Source organism: Lissotriton helveticus, chromosome 6, assembly GCF_964261635.1.
Source record: "Lissotriton helveticus chromosome 6, aLisHel1.1, whole genome shotgun sequence".
NCBI lineage: Eukaryota > Metazoa > Chordata > Amphibia > Caudata > Salamandridae > Lissotriton > Lissotriton helveticus.
The window spans coordinates 1,212,628,912-1,212,652,185 of record NC_136067.1 but is presented as its reverse complement, the minus strand read 5'-3'; positions in this window follow the sequence as shown (position 1 = coordinate 1,212,652,185).

The window sequence follows — 23,274 nt, the reverse complement described above, 5'->3', positions numbered from 1 at the left end:
ATGTAAATGTAAGTGAAAACCCTCCACACCTTTTCGTTTTTTGAGTATTTTGAGCAGCTGCTTGCTGCGGGTCATTTTGTTATGTATACGCATCCTTGTATACATTTGTAGCTCACCCAACTCAATTGTGATGGTTACCCTATACAACCCTAGCCCAGTCCTTGCTGGCCCCTATATCTTTGTTGACAACCACATTACAACTATTTCCACAGTAACTGTGATCTTGAATCAGTCCATTTTATACATTCCTAATGGATTGACATGTCCAAAAAGATACAAATCTCACTTACTGTTTTAGTACACAGCAATTCCGATATGTACGACGTTAAGTATATGCGGTTTTTTCTGAGACACCATCATTGTCAATGGACTTGAGACACAGCTCTCTCCCTCATCAAAAGTGTGCTGACCTCTCATTTTTTTACATCCAGAGAATACTGTGTGCATCGCATTACTGCCAACGGGACTAAGAACCATGTCTCTTGTGACATATATGTATTTACATTGTCCCGGTCTTTTCCACTTAATGGCGCCCCTTTTCTAACCCCTCTTTTCAGCGTAAGCGGTGTGTTCCATAATAGGGATTCATAAATAGTCACAATTCTAACAACATTGTGCCCCGAGTACTAGCGCGCATGCGCCAGGGAACAGTGTTCTCTGTTTTGCGCATGCGTAGCTATACATGTCGAGACCCGTACTCCGGTCTCCTGACTCAGCACAGTGGTGCGTTTTTCAAACTCTCCTCAGGATTAATCTTTGTATTGGCACAATTCTTACTATTCCTGGACAGTTACAACTTGATATTGTCCAGATTTAGCGCGCAATTAGTCCCTTGTGACTAATTAACCAATCACGGTCCTTGTATAAAAAGGAGGCGGACATAATGTGAAACACCTCCACTTCCGCTCGGTAAATACGAGGGGCAACGACGGAGAGGTAAGAAGCAGGCTTCTACTGGGTTGTATTTGACAACTACTATGATTGTCACTAACAATGACTGGTCTCACACTTCAGTGAGTGCGCCACCTATACAATGGGCAGTGGGCAATCTATACCTTCCTTCAATTGGAGGGCTAATCCTGATAAATAGGTTTCTTTATCAATGGTGTCCAAAATTTGTTTAAAGACTGTGTTTTTCAAGTTATGAATATTCTTTACACCTTTATGTGTTGTCATATATTGAGTGCCCTCATTGGGCATGACAAGTGGAGATTTAGGGTTATATAAGAGTGCCTTTATGGCGGTTTTTGAAAACATCTCTAAACCACTTGGTATTTGGAAACTTTTGTTGTCTCCTTTTTAATCCCTGTTAAGACAACGTTGTGGTCTGATACTCAGGTTTCCATCACACGTTTGTTGGGTTTTATGTGTAGAGCAATTTGGCTAGACATAGAATGTAAATGTAAATGTAAATGTAGTTGAGCTTATATAGCGCACAGCTACCCACAGTGGGTTTCCCGGCGCTTGCTTAGGGAACCCTTCCTGGTATTCCCCTGTGAGATAGCAGGGTATCCACAAGGTGAAAGTCAGGCATCCCGCCGCGAGGGGCCGTTGTGGAGATTAAGCAAGCTATTGCCCAGAGTCGCAGAGTGTGAACCCGTGAGTCGAGGAGGCACCGGGGCGAGAATTATCGAGTCCGTGGAATTTTTAGCCCAAGACCCCGCCGAGGCGGGGAATTGAACCCTGGTCCAGGACCGATCTCAGCTTCCGGGCCTGCTGCCTCTAACCCCTGAGCCACACTTCTCCACATAGAAGATGATGTGCACTTACTATGTCCTTTTTCTACACTGTAGAGCGGGGCCTCATTCTCCCGAGCGGTTGCCGGGTGAGGTGAGGTCTTCACCCACACAAAGCTGGGTGAGTATCACTACGAGGAAATGCCTCTGTGTGATGTAGCTATTATGCTTTTTGCTTTAACAATGCGGAATAAAAACTGTTCACGCATGAGTGTTTATCTGAGTATTGTATGTGTATTCATGCGGATGTAAGTAGGTGACTTTGTCCTGTTTTGTTGTGTTACTTTGTTGTCTCCCGATAGGAAGAAGTCTTGTCTCTCTTCCTCCAGCGAACATTGAAGAGCACAGTTCCTGGTAGATATGTGACTTTTTTAAGTACATTTTTTACTGTTCCTCACATCATAAATATCTGTCAGTAGCAGTAGCAACTCCATATGATAGGTCCTGAAGAAAGCTGGGGTAGTTCCCCCATAGGCTGAAACATGTCGACCGTCCTGCTAAGCGCCACAAGGTATTATCCATTTTGAACTACTTGGACGTTTTTTTAACTTTTGACACCTAGACTTCTATTTGATAGTGTCCTGAGTCTGAGTAGTCAATTTTATTCACCATGATCACTTGAGCACTGCACTTTAATAATACTATAATGCTGAGGAACGATATATATATATAGTCAAACAAAGATTTTGATAGTATCCTGGCACTATAAGGCCGGGAGAGGTTTTGAACACTTATGAATCCCCACATGATGATATTCCACCAACGGGGTGGTCTGATGGGATTTTTTTAAACCTCTGTGATTTAACAGTCCCCCTTTTTTCACTTACATTTACATCCAATTGATTCATAGCCGTTTGCTCAGACACACACCACCCTTAGACCTGGTTTACTCTTCTGTGTGTCATGTATTCAAAGTATGGGGAGCGAGTAGACAGGTCGGTAAATATTCCCCCCGACCCTCCACACCTTTTTGTTTTTTGGAGTGTTGACAGCAAATTAGAATGCAGCTCGTGATCGGCAGGGTGCGCGGATCCACTGTGCCTCTATATATAAATATTTTTATTTTTTTATTTTCTCAACAACTACTGAATGGATTTACACCATTTGTGAAAAAGAGGTCTTTCTGAGGCAAGGGCTACCTTTATGCCAAATGTGGTGTAATTCCGTTCAGTAGTTCGAGCTGTAGCCGTGTCTAAAGTTTGCTATGTTAAATGCATTTTTTACCACTTTTTTTTTTTTATTTCTCAGGAACTACTGAACTGATTTACATAATTTAACAAAAAGAGTCCTTTCTGAACCAAGGGCTACCTTTTTGCCAAATGTTGTGTAATTCCGTTCAGCAGTTCGGGCTGTAGCTGGGTCTAAAGTTTCCTATGGAAATTTACATGGAGAAAACACGTTTTGGGACCCCCCTTTTTTCTTGGCCCCCCTTGCCGAATCACCCCGAAATTTTCCAGATAGAAGTGGACCGGAGCGCCCCACTAGTTTTGAAAATTTCTCGAAGATTCGTCAACTGCGCCAAAGTTATTGGGAAAAAAACGCTTTTTGAATAGAAACAAGGTCCTAACTATAACTACCTACTGGCGACCATTAGGTAATAAATATGTGGGAGTATAAATATGTATAAGCTTTCTTACTATTAGCAATTCACATTTCCCACAATTATGTGAAATATTACAAAAAATAAAGAAACAGGAAAATTCGACATACATGAAATTAAACATAAAAATACGCTATCCACTATTTAATTCCAAAAATAATAAAGACATGACCACTACATCATTTTTAAAAATGTATATAAATTAGCAATATTTTCAATGACAAATATTTAATGGATAACAAATAACTAAAACTTAAAAGACCTTTTTAATTTTTTTATATTTGATATTTTATTTATATATAAAAATTTCCAAATACTACTACTCACATACTCCCAAAAACCGTTGAAAGCTTTCAAATATACCAGAAAAATATTTTTAATTACTGTTATCAATGTAATATAAATGTAAAACTACGGACAACATTTTTATATAAAATGTTATGTGTATTAAACAATTAACAAACTAAACAGATTGGGGTTGATTACTGACGTGGAAACAGGACCGACCGACCCCAGGTCGGTGGTCCCGACCACCTAATCACGATGTGACTGAACACTGTTTGGTCGCATACTCTGATTGCCCTGCCCTGCGGCCCAGAAAAGCTCCGACCACTGGTCGGAGCCTTTCTGCACCGTAATATAATAAGGCCATTAATCTTCAATATATCTAAAAACTAACATTAATACATTACTGAAGTTACCTTGACCTAGAAAACCCACACAAACAAAAATTACAAAAATTACATTTGTATGAATATAACAAAACACAATGTTACTACATTAATATAGCAACTGGCAAAAAAACACGATATACATTACAAAAAAATATTATGTACAACATTGTTTAGAATGTTGATATTAAATGCAAAGTAAAACAAAACGATATTCATGCTTGTGAAATAGCATTTTATGGTATTTTTGACACCACAATATTTCTGCAATGATATTGAGGACCAACTATTTTTTTACACCGATATTTAGATTGAACACTGCCTCCCCTTGCCCCAAATGCAGATTCCCATGTAGTTCGCAGTACCTTTGATGTAGTGTGTAATTCTGACATGGGGTATGACTGTGCCATGTTTTATGTTTTAAGCTGCTCATAGGCAGCAGTGTCCTATGAAGGGAGTTGCGGTGGGGCAGGCAGGCGGGGCGGGGGGTGATAAACACCGGAATATGGATGATTACAGGTAAGTAAACAATTAAATTAATAAAATGAATTTCGTAGCGCGCCCTACATTGCATTTTGCGGAGCAGGGCACGGAACGAAATTCGTTTTATTAATTTAATTGTTTACTTACCTGTAATTATCCATATTCCAGTGTTTATCGCCCCCCACCCTGCCCCTTCCCCGCCCCGCCTGCCTGCCCCACCGCAACTCCCTCCACGGGCCACGGCTGCTCATAGGGTGTGCGCTGCAACGTCCTTGAGGTTGGTGGAGCCGTGAACCTTACCCCAGCCTGAACAGCTGGTGTGTGGTGGGATCTGTGTTGCTGTGCAGATCAAGGTGTAGTGTAGTTCCTATTATCCCAATAGGCTCTGCGCATTGGAATAATATCTTCAATAGTATAGACCTAGGGCAGAGGTTAACTAGGTCTTCTACCGACGATATTAGACTTAAAGTTTTGTGTTTGCCAGCTAGCTCAGAGTTCACTAGAAACTTTCTCGAATAGGCAAGGAGGAGTTTAACCTCCCTGGATAGACAAGAAGGGATTTAGTTTCTGACAACCATAGAACATGACAACTTTGCTCTCCCCTAATCAAGAGTGTATCTCTAGAGTCGTGTGAAAACAAAAGACAACTTATTTTACTCAGTCAGTTCAGTGCATTCTTAGTTTCACCAGATTGTAGAGAAAAGGAAGAGACGGGCGTGTTCAATAAAAAGATGTTATTTATTGATCAGTCTCCTTTCTCATACAAGAGAAATGAATCGCTATTATTGTAATACTGATAGTTAAGTAAAGTGCATACAGTAAAGACAGAATTATAAAATAATACTGTAAAAGCATTGATATGGTTTCTGAGCCATATGATACTTTAAAATGGATAAAATAGATACATACATATATACATTTGACTAATCGTACTCAACTGGTGCTTCTAACCACGCCTACCCCAGTGTACCTGACCTAAGTCTAATACGTGGGCGGGAGTAGATAAGTAGCAGTTTAAGTTAAGTTTGTTTTGCCAAGGGACTGACTCAAGAATTCTCTGCAAGGGGTTATTCAGTTCTGTACCTGAGATCTAGAATGATGGAGGGCTGGTATCTCTTATCCCAGGTCTTGATATTCCAGCTGCCTGCGAGGGCTGCTTGGAAGTGCCGGAGCTGGATTTCTCAGCAGGAGAAAGGCAGCGTCTCGTTCTCAGCGCGTCAGGAAGGCGGGGCAGCGCCTGTGGGCTTCGCTCTCTGCTGGGCTCCTCGGCACGTCTCGCTGCTCCAATCTCGTCACCACCGCATGTGTTTGCTTAAGGCAATGTCGGTAATATTTATACCTGAAAGGTGCCGAGATTGACGTAAGGATGGACATATATACGTCAATAAGGATGTCATATGAACGAGCTCGTTCGCACATTCTTTTGCTGAAGTTCTCGGTGAAATCAAAACAATGGCTATGGGAATCTCCCAGGTTGCTGTAGGTTTGATTTGTTTTGAGAACTCCGTATGCCTTATCAGGGGCTGGAGGAATATCGCTTGTCTAATTAGATTGCATGCGTTATGACCTAATCAGATAACGCGCTTCTGTGCCGTGGTGTGGCTTAATCAGATAACGGTTTTTGCACCGTTGGATGGCTGCTAGTTAATTATTAACCAAACCAGGGTCAGGAATAGGGGAATCGATACAGTACCTATAGGAATACATCACACCCACTCCACGTAGACTATGTCCATATTTACAAATCTAGGCATAGTGGAACCAGTAGCGTTTGTGTATACCGTACCACCCCAAAATACATTCATATGTATCCTGAAAAATTGGAACTACGAAATATACGAAACACAATCACATGTACTATCACATGTACTATATGCACAAGCAGTCTAATAATGCTAAACATATAACGCATATTTTAAATTTATCATGAAAAAATGCGAATAAGACACATGAAATGGCTCTTAATACAGAAAAAAAAGGGTGCGAGACCATTTCATCACAACCATAACGTTATGTATAATAGTGCTAGAGGATAGCGAATGTCTCGTGACTACCTAAAATAGAAATTTAGTTCTCTAAGAATAATGTCTACTTTAAGCAGAAGATAAGTGTCCCAAAAAATCGTAAATATTTTTGAATTGGGGAAAAAGCTCTTGCAGTTTGGAAAAATGATGAGAATTTTTTTTTTTCCATATCGCTTTTTTATTTTTAAAAGTTGAAGGCCAAATTCAGCATGTAGGGAACTCCAAGTGCTAGTTTGCTCAAAGTTATTCCTGCTGCTCTGGTGAAAACATCATATCATTTAGACTGTTGAAAAAACTGTCAACAGCTTCTTGCGTAAGTTCCACTAATTCGGAAAAAGTTGTTACCATGCATTCATGAGCCAGAGCATGATTGCCTCCATTGATGTTTTGATCAGCATAGCTGACTGAAGGTCGTACCTGATCGATGCTGCTTTCATCTTGTACTTCACTACCCCTCAATCGTAGTGGTGAAGTCTCCACGAATGCCGTCATCAGGATTGGTAGCCGCTGGGGACAGCACAATGCATGAGCCGTTACCGGACCCAACAAGGTATCTGCGTCCATTGGCACATCCGATTGTAGTGCCAGACAGGTGTCCAACACGCATTCTTCGCCGCATAGCAAGCACCTTAATACAGGCATAACACAACTTTGCCACATTGGTCTAAATGAAAGAGACCAAGTCATGTTCAGGTCTCTAAGCCGGGATAGTCCAAGGATTTTAGTTACCCGGTCCCGGTAGCCAATGGCTAGGATCATTTCTTCCCTTGTCGCAGGTGTTTTGTCTGTGACATGGTTTGCCATAGCGAAATAACAGGATCAAAAATAGAATACCCGCTACTAGTCCCAAAAGGAGTGGAAGTCCGCCAAAAATGGAATGGACAAAGTCTGGAAAAATACCCAGGATGGCTTTGAATGGAGTTAAAGCACCCGAAAACACTGCTTTAAATACACTGGAGATACCAGTGGTATCAGAAATATTTAAGATTTCGTTCAGTATTTCTGCGAAATGTATGGGGGAATTAGCTGATAATAATGAATGAATCTCTTCTGTTGTCCTTGCAACTTGGAGATCATACGTTTCTTTTGATGACGTGAGCCTGGTCGGCGTCTGTAGGAGCACAGTCTTCATTCTGCTTAAAGTACCTATTCGAATAGAAGCAATTTTCAAATCGGGCCATAACCTTGCCTCCCTGTCTGGAGAATCGTTCGGGAACAATACTCGTTCACAGCACATGACCTTCCTAGTCACGGTTATGAGATAAGGTTTTCCGGGCAGCAAACTACAACATCTGTGATCTACTATTAGAATGTAACTCCCGTTCGAGAGTCTCCTAAAGAATGGTTCTATTTGTGTTGCAGGTGTGCCTAGCTGGTAACATGAAAGGTTATTCGAAGTCCCTTCACAGGCTCCATGCAAGCTAATACCCTGACACAGAAGTGTACCGCTTAGTGATTTTGCACAATTATTGCCACTGAGAAACACTTTCTGGCCTTTATTACTGACACATTTGTGTGTATAGGGCAAGTTCCATATTGACTTAATGCACCCTTTACCCAACCTTTCATACTGGCCTGCCTGTATATATTTTTGGCAGAATTGAAACTGGAAAGTAGTTATCGGAATATTTATTATTCCATGTATTATCCATTCAATGACAGGTCGTTCTGACATTGTCAATGGTAATCTCTCAAGTCTTTCAATGCTCAGAATTGTATAGTCAGCACCCTTCTGCGCCAAACTGATTTGTTTATCAGTAAGGTTAAAGATATTAAATAATGACGTTGTGTTGATTAAACGCCAAGGCACATAGCCAGAACGCAGATTTTGTAACGTCCAGCCAAGCTGTACAATAGAACGCAATTGGGACTGACCGTGTTGTAACATCAGTAAGTCTTGCGATATTATATCGATTGCTGAAGACACAATGCTGTCCAGAGAATATATTCTGGAGGACAGAGTCATTAACCCATTGTCCACCACAGAAAGTGATTTTTCCAAATTAATACGGTCAATTTCCCGTATTTTTTCTGCTGTCTCAATTTGAGTTACTTTCCAAACTTCGTTATAAGCTGCATATGTAGAGGCCGCTATGAAACGTTTTTGACGCTGTTTGCGTGGTCCCATAATGAAATCACGCAAGTCAGCACCTTCTGTAAGTAAAGTTAGGTGTTGCTTAATTTCAGCCAGTGTGGACGTTTGTAGCCATTAAAGGCAGAGCTTGCCCACGCTGTAGGTGGTTACTATCCCTGGATGTTGTCTTTGGGAATATCTAGGGTCTGGCCTAGTCAATGTGAACCCCTGTATTTTGTTCAGGAATCTGTCTTGACAGTTATTCGTATCTGTGGGCCAGATGAACCATTTTTTCCATTCAGGATGTGTTCTGTTTTGGTTTAATATATGGTTTACGTCTATCTCAACATCTAAAGAGCTATTAATGTTCACTGTTGGCTTTGGAATAGACGGTTTGTTCAAATCTTTGATTTTGGCTAAGCCAAGACAGGTAGTTTGTTGAATAGTGTCATTCAAGAATATAATTTGTTCTGGGATCATGCAGGCTCTAAACAATGATTCTATACCTTGTACTTGCCAATCTCTTGTACCCCAAACAGTTTTTGCTTCAATAATATTGTTCCAGAAATCAAACCCAAATGTATTCATTTGCTCAAAAAATGAATCGGAATATATCAATTTTGTGTTTGTAAGCATGGTCTTCATACCTGTCTTATTTGACAATTTGAAATAAAATGTTTCTGCATTACTTGTGTTAAACCCTGAAAAGTATGAATATTTATCATAAAATGTTTTCGAGCTATCTTTTGGAGGAGTAGCACAATGTTCCCATTGGTTATAATTTAAAACATTTCTAGGTTGTGCAGATTTATGTAGATAATGGTTACCATAGTGGTTGTAGCAGAACATCTGATCATAATTAGACGAACCCTGCAAATAATCATGTTCTGTGAATTTGGCAGACATCACAAGATCAGACATCATATCATTAATACTTTCAAAGTCCCAATCATCAGCAAATGAGCTTGGTTTTACAAAGTCACTCAATGAGATCTTGAATTGGTGTGGATACTTCAGGATTTCAACCGGACCATAGATTTCATAATCAGTTTTGTCCCATGCTACACCGCCTGGTATAGGATTGGCTGTGAAGTTCACTGAAGAAAGTACTCTTTTCTCGATGTGTGAAGATGTGTGTGGTTTAAGGACCAAGTTGATTTTCTGGCTTGCTGTGTCCATTTTAGCATATTTTCCTTCAATGAAATGTCCCAAGCATAGTACCATGATGAGCCAAAGAATGAGGATAAATGCACCGAAGGCCACCCAAAATTCAATCCATGGAGAAATCACATAGGTTTCTTTCAGCTGTTGAAAAAGTTCCTTAGTTCTATCTTTAAATGTTTTTGTTGATGGCTGTTTCTTTGCTTCACTCAGGTCTTCAGATGACTCATCGAAGTTGATGAAGTAGCCGGATGCTGTTCTGTCAATTGTTCCAATTGCTTTTGGATTTTGCTTTGTTTCATTAGCAAAGTCTGCAGTTACATCATCATAGGTTGTTGTTTCTTGATGAAAAGCTTTGATTTGGGTTTTAAGAGGTTCAAGTTCCATTGCTTTGTTGCATAGTCCTTGTTGTTTCACTGTAGATTTTCTAAATGTGATCAGTCTTCCAGTTTGAGCCTCTGTATTCGTAGCAAACATTGGTGTTCTGCTACTTCTTGGGAGTCCACTTGGCCTACTATTTGTTATCGGCCACATGATTGTGGTTTAACCAGGTCGATGGATATGACTCGGTTCTCCTTTTTACCAGCAAGGGGCGGTAGTACTACTGATATTGTCCCGTTGATAGACAAGACAGGAACTGCTTTTCTGTAAGAAGGCCCAAATTCCTTCTTTACCGCGATCTTTTCTCTGACCAGATCCCCGACTTTTGGAATCCAGACAGGCCTTGCTGGGACAGGTGGTTTTTCTTCAGTGGTTGTTGGCTGTTGTTTCAACTTTATGTTGCTCAGGTCTTTTCTTGTTTCATTTAAGTCCTGCAAAATAGCCAAACGATCTTTGATATAAAAGTTTTTGTTTTTAACCACTGAAGTCTGACTATCAAGATCTTGGATCATCATTCTAGTCCCGAACAATAGTTCGTACGGGCTGAACCCTTTCAGAGAATTTCTTGGCAGGTTATTTAGACTACGTTGGACACTTATTAAATGTTTGACCCACCCAGCTCCCGAACCTAATACCTTTTCCGTTATAGATTGCTTTATGTCTTGGTTTTTTTCTTTACACCATCCCGTATCCCTCAGGCAGGAAGTGAGAAGAGTCCCGCTATGCAATGGTCATTTGGCCATGCTTCCCCATAAGCTTGAGGGCTAAAGGGAATACATTAGTCAAAACGTAGCATGCTCCTAGCGTATATGCCATTCTAGACTCGCAAATCTTTGTATAACAGTCCAGACGTCAGCCGAGCGCTGGGGTCTACATTATAAGTGAAAATTAGTCTTTTTATGTTAATATAACGATTTTTCGTGATTGGTACTTTCTTATTGTTATTTTTCTGGAGCGAAGTGCCATGGCAATAGTCCTCCTCGCTCGCCACTGCGATCTCTATTGCAGTCTGGGCAGTTTTTTACAAAAATGTGATGATGCAGGCTCATGCCTGGCCACCAGTACACTGATTGTAATTCTTCCAGAGAATCTTTTAGCTTAAGGTGTCTGAGACCCTCACCCATATGTGCGTCTGCTATTAACAAGCCTCTCCTGTCCGTGTTTGGAATTACTCTATCCCCCACTCCAGGGATTCGAGCAAAAGGGACTGAGTTTTCATCGATTATGTATGTATAATTGAGTGGATAATTGATCGGTAGCGCTGAGCAGTCGCCTTTTGATGACGTTTTCACCGCCAGCACAGTTTCACCGTTAATGTGTTTTACTGTACGCTTTTTTGTAGCTACGGAGGCTGGTTTAGTTGCTACCGCTGTGGCTGTCTCAGCCAATGAATTCCCTGCAACGTGAACGCCATCACGCTGATGACTCACTGAATGTATCACGTGAGTTTTGGTAGTTCTTTCTGTAAAAGAACTACTTGTTCCCAAAGCACTTTTTGCTTTATTGTTGCACCTGTGTCATCTTTGTAACCGTTTTGAATCCATTTCTGTAAGTCGTTATTGTATGATTTGACGCAGTAATACGAATCGCACACTATAAGTGTCGGGAATTCGCGATCGGCATTATCTAGTGCCATTTTTAACGCTATTATTTCAGTTTGTTGTTCTGAATTATTTTCCACTGAGTGTGTTTTTGTGAGTAGAGGTTTTAATTTACCTCCGCGCCACACTTCTTTTACAATTTCGCATGTGGCGTTGTAAGCCAGCTCTCCCCAAACTGAGGGTTGAGCATGTCCGTCTGTATATATTACACAGGCGTACTGTCTTAAAGGCAGAATGTCGATTGGCAGAGGGTATTCTCGCTCATATTCTAGATATTTTAATTCTTTCATTTCCGGGTCAAAATAGTATTTTACTTTGTCTGTAGCAACAGAATTTACCCATTGTATCCATTCTGGATTTAGTGCAGTTGTCGGTAAATTACATGGTGTTGTTAATACCTCAAAAGCTGATTCTGCTGTTCTGACTGTAACCTGTCTACCGTCTGCTTGGTATTTTTCTTTTGCTACAGCTGTTTGAACCGCATGAACAATGTTTTCCTTAATGCTGAACCTTTTTTCAGCTTCTGTGTACAAATGTGATTTGTATGCTATTGGTACCTTCTCTCCCTCATTAGAGGTCAGGTATGTGAATCCGCATCTTCCTGGGATGACTCGAATCACAAGGTTGCGTGTGTTGTCACGTGTTTGTAATTTTGTTTTAATTAACATATCTGTTTGTAAAGATCTCAAAATTTCTGTGTGTTTTTGAGTCCAGTTGATTCTTTTAAAATCTGGTTTTATTAGATCATAGAGAGGTTTAATTGTCTCTGCATAATTTATGATGTAAGTTCTTCCGAAATTTAGGAAGCCTAGAATTGATTGTAAGTTTTTCAGTGTTCTAGGTGCTTGGATTACAGCACATTTCTCTAGGAAATTGTCGGCCAGGCTTTTGCCTTCACTTGATAGTTCATATCCTAAAAACAGGACTGTTAGATGGGCAATTCTTGACTTTTTAAAGTTGAATTTGTAACCCTCTGCTGCGAACCCAAGTATTATGGTGTTCACTCTCTTCAAGTGAGTATCCAAGTCATCATCTGTTAGATAGATGTCGTCGACATAAGATAATGCCTCGTCATCATATGTTTGAAGTAATTCTGTTACTCTCGCTGAGAATAATCCTGGGCTGTTCTTGAACCCCTGGGGCAAACGACAGAATTTTTTTTGCGTGCCATTTATTGAGAACGCCGTCAAATATCTGCTCTCTGGTGCTATATTTTGACAAAAGAATCCATTAGAAATGTCTAATGTGGTTTTGTATTTTTTGCGCACTATGTTATTCATTAGTGCAGCACTATGCGAGTTTTGTACTGCAAATGATTTGCAACATGAGTTAAGATGTCTGTAATCCAAAACAAGCCGATATGAATTGTCTGGTTTGGAGACAGGAAACAAAGGATTGTTCATTTGTGAGGTGCAAGTTTCAATCACCCCCTGGTATTCAAGTTGATCTAGGATCTCTTTTACCTGTTTTTTAGCTTCTTGCTTAATCGGGTACTGCCTCTGTGCAGTAGGTTTTGATTTTAACTGGATTTTGTGAGGAGGAGAGTCCTCATCCCATCCCACATGATTTTTATATAAGGCAGGGGCTTGAGCTACTGCCCACTTTCTTGCAAGTGTATATTTTTTATGAATTGGAATATGGTTTGAGAAGGCAGGCATAATTATTTCTTTGCCATGTGGGCACTCCCTGACAAACTCTGGAGGCCAGTCTCGTTCAGCTAGAAGGATGTCATAGCCCTTGGAGAGATTATCCCAAAATAGACCCCTTATTTTTCTAGTCTTATCCCCCTCTATACGCAATGTTATTTCATATATTTTATGAGGTTTGCTAACTCTGGTATCTGCAGTTTCCACCTGAATGTATTCATTCGTGTCCACTGTCTCCAGATGATTCATAAGGACTTTGCGAGCTATGCTCACTTCTGCTGCGCTGTCTAGCATTGTCTGAGCCCATTCTCCGTTTTTCAGCTGTGTCCTCAGTATTCTCGGCATTGTTAATTACTTTAATACTGGCTACCTTCTTTTTTGGAAATTGTAATTTTTTATTCAGATGAGCAGGTTCTTTGTCTTTGGACTTGACGTGCTCTTCCCTGTGTTCTGATCGTCCTCTTCTTTCCGATTTCTGCGAGGAAGTCTGAAAAGATTGAGAGGGACGTGTATCAATATCTTGATATCTATCAGGTTTTTTTATATTATCCCTATTTCTAAGGTTGTATTTTTTCACAGAGGGCTCCCTTTGGGGAGACTTGTGTCCTTGGTCCGGAGATCTTTCTCTCCGCCGAGGAGACCTTCCTCTGGACTGGAATCTTTTTTCTTTAGGATTGGATTGTTTATTTCCATCCCAGCTCTTTTTTTGAGTGTTTAAATTATTTTTAATAAATACCTTTTCAGGACTTTCAACTAGTTGGGGTTTCACTGGTATTTCACCCAAACTATCTCTTCCTAGTTCTTCATAGGATTTTTCTATGATTCTGGCAATTTCAGATGGTTGGTCTGCTATATTTGTCTCTTTTAACCTCTGGCGAATCGCCACATTTGCTGCTTCTCCCTTTATGTTGGCTAATAATATTGCAGAGACCTGCTTGAAGTCTTTCAGTAATTTCATACCGAGAGTTAAAGCAGGTTCTGGACCGTATTCATCTTGAATCTGTTTTAGCACATCTGGTATTACTGACATGGATGGTACACCATGTGTTTTTGTGTAAATGGAAGCAAAGACTGTTCCTCAAGTGTCACAGTCCTCCACATGTGGTGCGATTCCCATTGAAAGACAGATAGTCAGAATCCTATGTTTCTCAACAGGGGTGGTATCTGGAAACACCGCCTCTATTTGAGTGATTTTTTGTGCTAGCCAGAAAGGAATTTGTTCCCGTTTTGCGGGTACTTTACCTAGACAGGACTGTATGTTCTGTGGTGTAATTTTATTTGTGTTCCCCTGATGACTGGTCAGCTGTGGAATTTTGATTGCTGGTTGGATTGTTGAAGTCCGCATTACATATTGGACTAATTGTCTATGTATTTTTATTAATTGTTTTAGCTGTGCTAAAAGATCTGGTGCAGGCATTTCTTCAATGTCTGGATGTGGTGTGTATCCGGCTAGGACCGGCCACGTTGCTCCTGGTCTACCTAGTGGACCGAGCCTGGTGATGTGATTATTATGTTTTACGGCGCCATTAAACAAGAGCAGGTGCTCTTGGAATTTGAGTGGTATTTCCACCTCCTCGAAAGGAGTGTACTCATTAGGAGGTTCCTCTATTTTGTAATAGTGGAAGTCCTTTGTTACAGCGTTTGCTGCTGGAAAGTTTATCCATGAATAGAATACCTCTGTCTGCCGATATTCGTGTGCCTCAATTACGAATATGACTGTACCACCTCTTGGTGTCAGTCCATTTTCTATAAGTTTTAGGGTTATAGATTTCCTTATGTTGACCGGGATGAGTATTATATCCGGGTCATTTTGCAGCAGAGTATTGTCTGCTACTAGGAGTTCAGCTGCTATTCTAACTGTCTCCCTTTCTTCTTCACTTTCTGTCATTTTACTGACAGGAAGGTTATTCTGTTTGTTTGCAGATCAGGTTTCTATGGAAACAAAGATTAGATGCACAATATTTTGGAACAGTGTATCCTTCAACGTTGAATAAACCAAGAACCATACATAGGAGTCTCCTCCTGCGAGGTTTGGCGGATATGACCTTTCACCCACTCCAGACGTCTTTGGAGTATTATGGGAAGAAAGGGGTCTGTGTGAAAAAGCACGACTGAGTTACTCTAATGTCTTGCGTTAGTTTTATCGCCTATCCAAACGTTGGGCGCCATGTAGTGTAGTTCCTATTATCCCAATAGGCTCTGCACATTGGAATAATATCTTCAATAGTATAGACCTAGGGCAGAGGTTAACTAGGTCTTCTACCGACGATATTAGACTTAAAGTTTTGTGTTTGCCAGCTAGCTCAGAGTTCACTAGAAACTTTCTCGAATAGGCAAGGAGGAGTTTAACCTCCCTGGATAGACAAGAAGGGATTTAGTTTCTGACAACCATAGAACATGACAACTTTGCTCTCCCCTAATCAAGAGTGTATCTCTAGAGTCGTGTGAAAACAAAAGACAACTTATTTTACTAAGTCAGTTCAGTGCATTCTTAGTTTCACCAGATTGTAGAGAAAAGGAAGAGACGGGCGTGTTCAATAAAAAGATGTTATTTATTGATCAGTCTCCTTTCTCATACAAGAGAAATGAATCGCTATTATTGTAATACTGATAGTTAAGTAAAGTGCATACAGTAAAGACAGAATTATAAAATAATACTGTAAAAGCATTGATATGGTTTCTGAGCCATATGATACTTTAAAATGGATAAAATAGATACATACATATATACATTTGACTAATCGTACTCAACTGGTGCTTCTAACCACGCCTACCCCAGTGTACCTGACCTAAGCCTAATACGTGGGCGGGAGTAGATAAGTAGCAGTTTAAGTTAAGTTTGTTTTGCCAAGGGACTGACTCAAGAATTCTCTGCAAGGGGTTATTCAGTTCTGTACCTGAGATCTAGAATGATGGAGGGCTGGTATCTCTTGTCCCAGGTCTTGATATTCCAGCTGCCTGCGAGGGCTGCTTGGAAGCGCCGGAGCTGGATTTCTCAGCAGGAGAAAGGCAGCGTCTCGTTCTCAGCGCGTCAGGAAGGCGGGGCAGCGCCTGTGGGCTTCGCTCTCTGCTGGGCTCCTCGGCACGTCTCGCTGCTCCAATCTCGTCACCACCGCATGTGTTTGCTTAAGGCAATGTCGGTAATATTTATACCTGAAAGGTGCCGAGATTGACGTAAGGATGGACATATATACGTCAATAAGGATGTCATATGAACAAGCTCGTTCGCACATTCTTTTGCTGAAGTTCTCGGTGAAATCAAAACAATGGCTATGGGAATTTCCCAGGTCGCTGTAGGTTTGATTTGTTTTGAGAACTCCGTATGCCTTATCAGGGGCTGGAGGAATATCGCTTGTCTAATTAGATTGCATGCGTTATGACCTAATCAGATAACGCGCTTCTGTGCCGTGGTGTGGCTTAATCAGATAACGGTTTTTGCACCGTTGGATGGCTGCTAGTTAATTATTAACCAAACCAGGGTCAGGAATAGGGGAATCGATACAGTACCTATAGGAATACATCACAAAGGGTGAGCTGAAGGAATGTCAGCACTAACAGAGAAAGCAATGCAGAGGTTGTAGTGCTTGCATCCTTTCTATGTCTCAGTCACAGGCACAAACACAAACGCTAACATAACACAAACACAAACCTATCACCCACTGCCTAGATGCTCACCCCAGATAAGTTCTTAATTGCTGGTGATGATCTTTCCATCACAGTGACTAGCTTCTTGGTGGTGTTGACTGTGGATGGCCGTCTGACCCACTGTACAGTTTTACAGACTTGTGGAGCTCAGGTACTTTCTTGTAGCTCCTTCCCACTTCGCTGTGCTATAATCAGGGCAGAACTTGCACAGACTGAAGTTTCTGTAGACTCTCTGACTTTGGTGTTGCAGTTCAGTTACAATGCTCAAATTACTTTCATATTTCATTGTACTAATTTAACACTAATCCTTTATGGATTCCGGAATAGTGTCCTACTCGAGGAAAAAGTGCGTTGACGCCTTGTCAGGGGTTGTAAGCGCTATACAAATGCAATTACAATACAATTCAATACAATGTTGTTGCTTCTCAGGGACTTTCAAAGTTTACCCTTGAGGAGCGGCGCAAATCTCGCCCTGGCTCATAGTAGAATTCTCTGGCTTGTCCTACTTCAGCTCTTTCAGTGGCTTACTTTCCTGGACTGGCATTTCCCTTGTGCGAGGACACCACCTGTGTCAGTCGTAAGCAGTTGATCAGCTCTCCTTCCACGTAGAGTCCAGAAAGCTTCTCCTGACAGCCCAAAGGGGAGATTCTCGGGCTTCTGATCCCAAACCTAGCAAGTAGAGTTGGCGAAGGATATATCAACACTGGAACTCACAAAGTCCCTTGATTTAACTTGTATGGTGCCCGTGGTTACAGAAAAGAAAACTTGCATACTGACTGCCCATGTTTTTACTCAAGCTGCAAAAATGTATTCGTGTATTTCAGCAGTTAGGTTTGGTAATCCATTGTTGGAAGTTCCGAAACTTTTATTATTTTCAGGCAGACTAGTACAGTCCTGGTCTTTGTCCACAGTGTGAGCAGGAAGTTGGGGTGGAGCTGGGAATCGCCTGTCAGCAGAAATCCAAAAGAATGGCGCAAAATATATGAACTTTGTCTCATTCAAATATCTGTGAAACAGTGAAGGTTGCTCTTCCAGAGCACAGAGGGCCAGGAAAGGTCTGGAGGCAACACCCTAGCATCAAAGAGACTCCCTGTTGCCTCTCCTAAATGCTCAACAGCTGAAAGAGTCCTTTGATTCATTTTATTAAAAAAAACAAAAAACATTTTATTGGGTTTTCGATGTTTTAATATCGTTACAAACTTTTGCAAAATGAAACTGCATGCAATACAAAAAGATACAATAGTAAATCTGAGGCATATCGTGGCACACAATAATTACACAGCAAGCATCAGGGAGCAATCGATGGAAGCCATCCCTGTGGGAGGTGTTGACTCTTGTTATCGTACCCAAGAGAAGAATTTAAACCGGTAATTTGGGGAGCGAATACTGGGATTAACAATGAGGGGGAGGGTAGGGCGGATGCGTGTTGATACTGCACTTGTGACAGGAAGTACCCGCTCTGGCACATGGGAGCGCACTGTGGTATCTCAGTGGACCTAGCAGCACCAGAAGCACGTTCGAGTTTGGGAAAGGGGCGCTCATAGGAGAGGTAGATTTCCTCCCCTGGAAGGGACACTCAGCTGGGCATCCCATGCGGGTCTTGTGACAGTGGGAATGTAACATCCTTGTCAACTTTTATTTCCCGGAAGTGCATGAGCATCATGGCCCACCCGGGGGAGATAGGCCTGGTGCAGTATGAAAAACTCTATATTTTTGAAGCAGGTGTTCGGGGAAACCTTCTTCAGAAATTCCAGAGCTCGCTCATGGAGCGGCCTCCCATATTCCTCCTCCCATTTTTGGCAAAGTGGAGCAAGTGGGACATATTTCAATTCTCGTATGGTCTTATACAGAAAGGTGATAGGGTGACAAGCAGGACCCATAGTTAACACAGCATGAAGCACTGGGTGTGTCAAGGGCTCCCCTCCAGAAATGTCCCAGAGGTGTTGGCAAGTGTGTTTGAGCTGTTGTTCTCCAAAAGCTGTTGTACTTATTCCTCAATATCCCATACTACCCCGGTAGACATTTTTTTAAGGCACTGCGATCGGAAATGATTAGACTAGTATGGGAAGGCAAACAGCCGCGACTACAATGGAACATACTCAACAGGCCTTACTCACTTGGGGATTTGATATTCCGAACTTCGAACTTTATTACACATGCACCCAGTCGCACTACACTTATTACTGGTTCCACCCCCTGTTCCATGCCACAGGTCGCAGCGGAACAGTGGCTGGCCGATCCCATACCTCTAGATGAAATGATATGTGCTGCCACCCACCCGCGGGACAAAGCACCAACTACGATTACATGCACGGCTGATGCCTGAAATCGTATTCTGATCCTTCTACAATGTCCTATGCTATACTCACCATCACTTCCACTATCATATCATTCCCGCATGCAACTACTTCTGGAGACGGGATTTCTCAAGCTCCTAGAGCAGACCAAAATTGCAACATGGGGAGACCTTTACCACAACAGGAAGTTTCAGTCACTAGACCAAGTATTCCATGAGGTCCGGCCATCCCCTCTGGATGTATTTCTCTATGTAGACCTTCGACAAGGCATGCGTTGCCTTACCTTGGAGTTCCCTTAGGAACCCCCCCACCTTGGCCCCTTTGCAACTGATGCTACGGGCTACTTCCCTGGGACACATGGTTTCTGTTCTCTACCACACCATGCATACTCAGCAGGAGGTGTCCCCATGCCCCTCTTGTGCGCACTGGAACTCAGAGCAAGGCTGCGAGCTCCTGGATAAACATTGGACATATTGCTGTCTACAAACAGAGCAAATCTCAGCAAGCAGCAGATTGTGCATCACACACTTTACATTTTTACATCGCCTATTTTACACTCCAGTTAAAATGTATAAATACAAGCTGAAAGATTCGAATTGCTGCGAAAGATGTGACACTCCAGGGGCTGCCTTCCTCCATTTAGCCTGGGAATGTCCTATGGTGAATGAATATTGAGGACAAGTCTTTGATGCCCTGGAACAGATGACGACACTATCTCTAGAATGCACTCCACTAGTTGCTTTACTAGGCTTCACCGAACTCTTTATCAAACCACATCACTGCTACCACGTTACTGCTTTGTTAATGGCTAAACGTCGCGTGGCCTGTAGATAGGGCAGAGGAAGAGCGCCGAAGTTCAAAGACTGGCTCACTAACTTAATATACTGCCAGGAACTATTGACTAACTATGCAGAATTACTTCCCTCTGCATCACGACCTAAACACACCTAATAGATACTCCTGCTGCCGCTCCAGAAATATTAGTGCCATAAATGTCTTAACGCATGTGGGGCACACACTGGCCACACTTCGGGCCACCAATTCACCCTCCCCCTTTCTATTACGCCAAATAATATGATGCACTGTTTATGCACTGGCACTGGGATGTCGATATTAGGTAATGTAATACATCTTGCCCCCTCAACACATGTGGTTAAAAACATTATAACTGTTATCCCTGCTGTAAGGCCTGCCTTCTTGTTTTGAGAGTAGGAGAAGGACAGTAAAGACACCATGGACTTGGCTAACATCTCCACACACCATGAACTGCTTTTGAGAGGAAAAGATACCATCTGTGACTTTGTAATAATGTGTCTGTCTCTGCAAGATTTTACTGTTGATGTATCACCTCATTGAAGAAAATCAATACATTTTTTTTAAGTGTGTATGAGCTGTTGATGGAAGAGGAACTGCCCCGGGGTAGCCCACTCTCCTCAGCCAGCTGATCAAAGGGGAGAGGTTGGCCCTCAGAAAAAAAGAGCTTCCACCTCGAGAAGTGAGTTGTTGGTCCAGATTCATAATTTCCGGACAGTGTATAGCAGCTGCAACAAGGCAGGCCAACCAACGGCAGCTGAGGGATGTAGAGCGGAGTCCCGCGGGAGAGGTATTGGATCCTAAGCATACTAGCCCTTGCTATAGTCACTTGTATGGGGTGGGTCAAGGCAGGCTGGGTGGCGGGTAAAAGCAAGCTGCGAATTGACACCAATAGCAAGGCCCCAGATTCTGAGCAACCCTGCTCGATTCCAAGAAAGCCTCCCCGAAATAACACCCTGCTGTCCAGCGGGACAGCCACTGGAGCTGCGCTGCCAAAACGTATGCCTCAAAGGATGGGGTCCCGAGACCTCCCCTTTCCACCGGCAACTGTAGCTTGGCTAGGGCGACTCGTCTGCATCCATTTCCCCATATAAGGGAGCAAAGCAATGGTCCAATTCTTTAAAGAAGGAGCGAGTAGGGATAACCGAAGATTGGCAAAGTAGTATAGATGGGGCAAGATGACCATTTGCGGCAGAGTGATCTTTCTTATAAGAGGCCGGTGTTTTTACATTCATACTCCTCTACCGGCCGCCCCATTCCATGCCCTTGTTTCCTATTTCCCTGGTGGAACAGATAACCAACCTACTAACACATCACCCCAGAATTGCCCTCTTTGGCGATTTCAAGTATTGGTTTAATGACAAGAAAGCTGGCCTTCACGCCACGGAACTATTTGAAGCTTTAACCAGCCTCGATCTTGTCTAACAAATCTCTGTGCCCACTCACATCGGGGGTAACATTCTGGACCACATCTGGACTCATGAATTAACACTATCCTGTCCGGTCGTTTCCCCTTGCATCTGGTCGGATCACTATTTAATCGATACCACCATCACAGTCAGCGGCAGGGCCCAGGCCCCTATCTTGGCCGGCGGGTCATCACGCAAATGGAGTTCTTACGACTCCCAAGGCTTTCTTGCCGCTTTGGCCAAGACTCGACCTACCACCGACATTAAGGCCAATGTCGAGGTAATAGCAGGGGACATTGACGACTGGCTAAAGATGGCCAGTGACCAGTTCGCCCCTTTCTCTAAATTTCCACGCACTAAACACAGCAGTTCACACAGATAGTTCTCTGGAGCCCTTAAAGAACAGAAATTGAAGGTGCGTCAGCTTGGACGGATCTGGAGGCGCAATTATTCGGACTCCGATAGATTGCTCTTCGTGGCGGCTCGTAAAGAGTACAAAGGCGCTATTTCCCTGGCTAAATCCACCCACATCTCTGACAGAATTTTATCAGCTGATAATAAATCCAAAGAAATTTTTTAAATTATGAACGAGTTCACCACGGATGATAGAATTCTCCCTCCTCAGGCCCCATCTCAGGAGACCTGTGACACCCTGAACTCCTTCTTTATTGAAAAAATAGCCAAAATCAAGAATTCCATCCCTCTTCTTACCTTCATAGGATTACCAGATACTCCCCCATTAACCAACACATTTTTGATCAGTTCCCCACTCTCAACCCCAATTCCCTTACAGAGCTGGCGGTCCGAGTCAAATCTGGGTCTCCCAATGACTGCTGCCCCCCCTCGCTCCTTCAGGACGTCTGCCTCACACTACCGGACTGCTTATTGACCCTGCTGAACTCTTCACTCAGCACCGGCACGGTCCCTAGCTGCTTTAAGGAGGCCACCCTTGTGCCCCTGCTGAAGAAACCAGGTGCGGACCATGCCGACTATTCCAATTACCGTCCCATCTCCCTCTTGCTCTATCTGTCCAAACTCCTCGAGGCTCATGCTACCCGATGTCTCTCAAACTTCATCGAGAATTCTGGGTATCTTGAACCCAATCAAGCCGGCTTTAGGCCAGCTCACTCCACTGAGGCAGTTATCTTGGCAGTATTGGATGTCTTGAGGGGGAATGCTGACAAAGGGTCACCCCAGGCCCTCGTGCTATTAGATCTGTCGGCCGCCTTCGACACGGTGGACCATAACATCCTTCTCCACCGTGTCGGACAGGCAGGCATTCAGGGACCTGCCTTCAACTGGATTACGTCTTTTCTTATCGGCAGAACACAAGCTGTTCGCCTGGGCCCTTTCACGGCAGCCAGGGCACTCACGACCTGCGGAGTCCCTCAGGTCTCCTCTCTCTCCCCCCTTTTGTTCAATTTATATCTCCGGCCTTTGATTCACTCGCTCAAAAGCTGGGATATCACAGTGTTCAACTATGCGGACGACTTGCAGATCATCTTTCCTCTTGACTCTCCTGATGCCGCCAAAAGCTTTAAGGCAGTGATGACCCATATACAACTCTGGATGAATCACAACCAACTGAAATTAAATCCAGGGAAAACTGAACTTATCCTTCCTGGTAACAGCCCAGCATCCTGGGGCCCTCAATTTTGGCCCACGGAGCTTGGCTCCCCTCCCGCCCCAGCAAACACGGTTAAGAGCTTGGGGGTTATCATCGATGTGGAGCT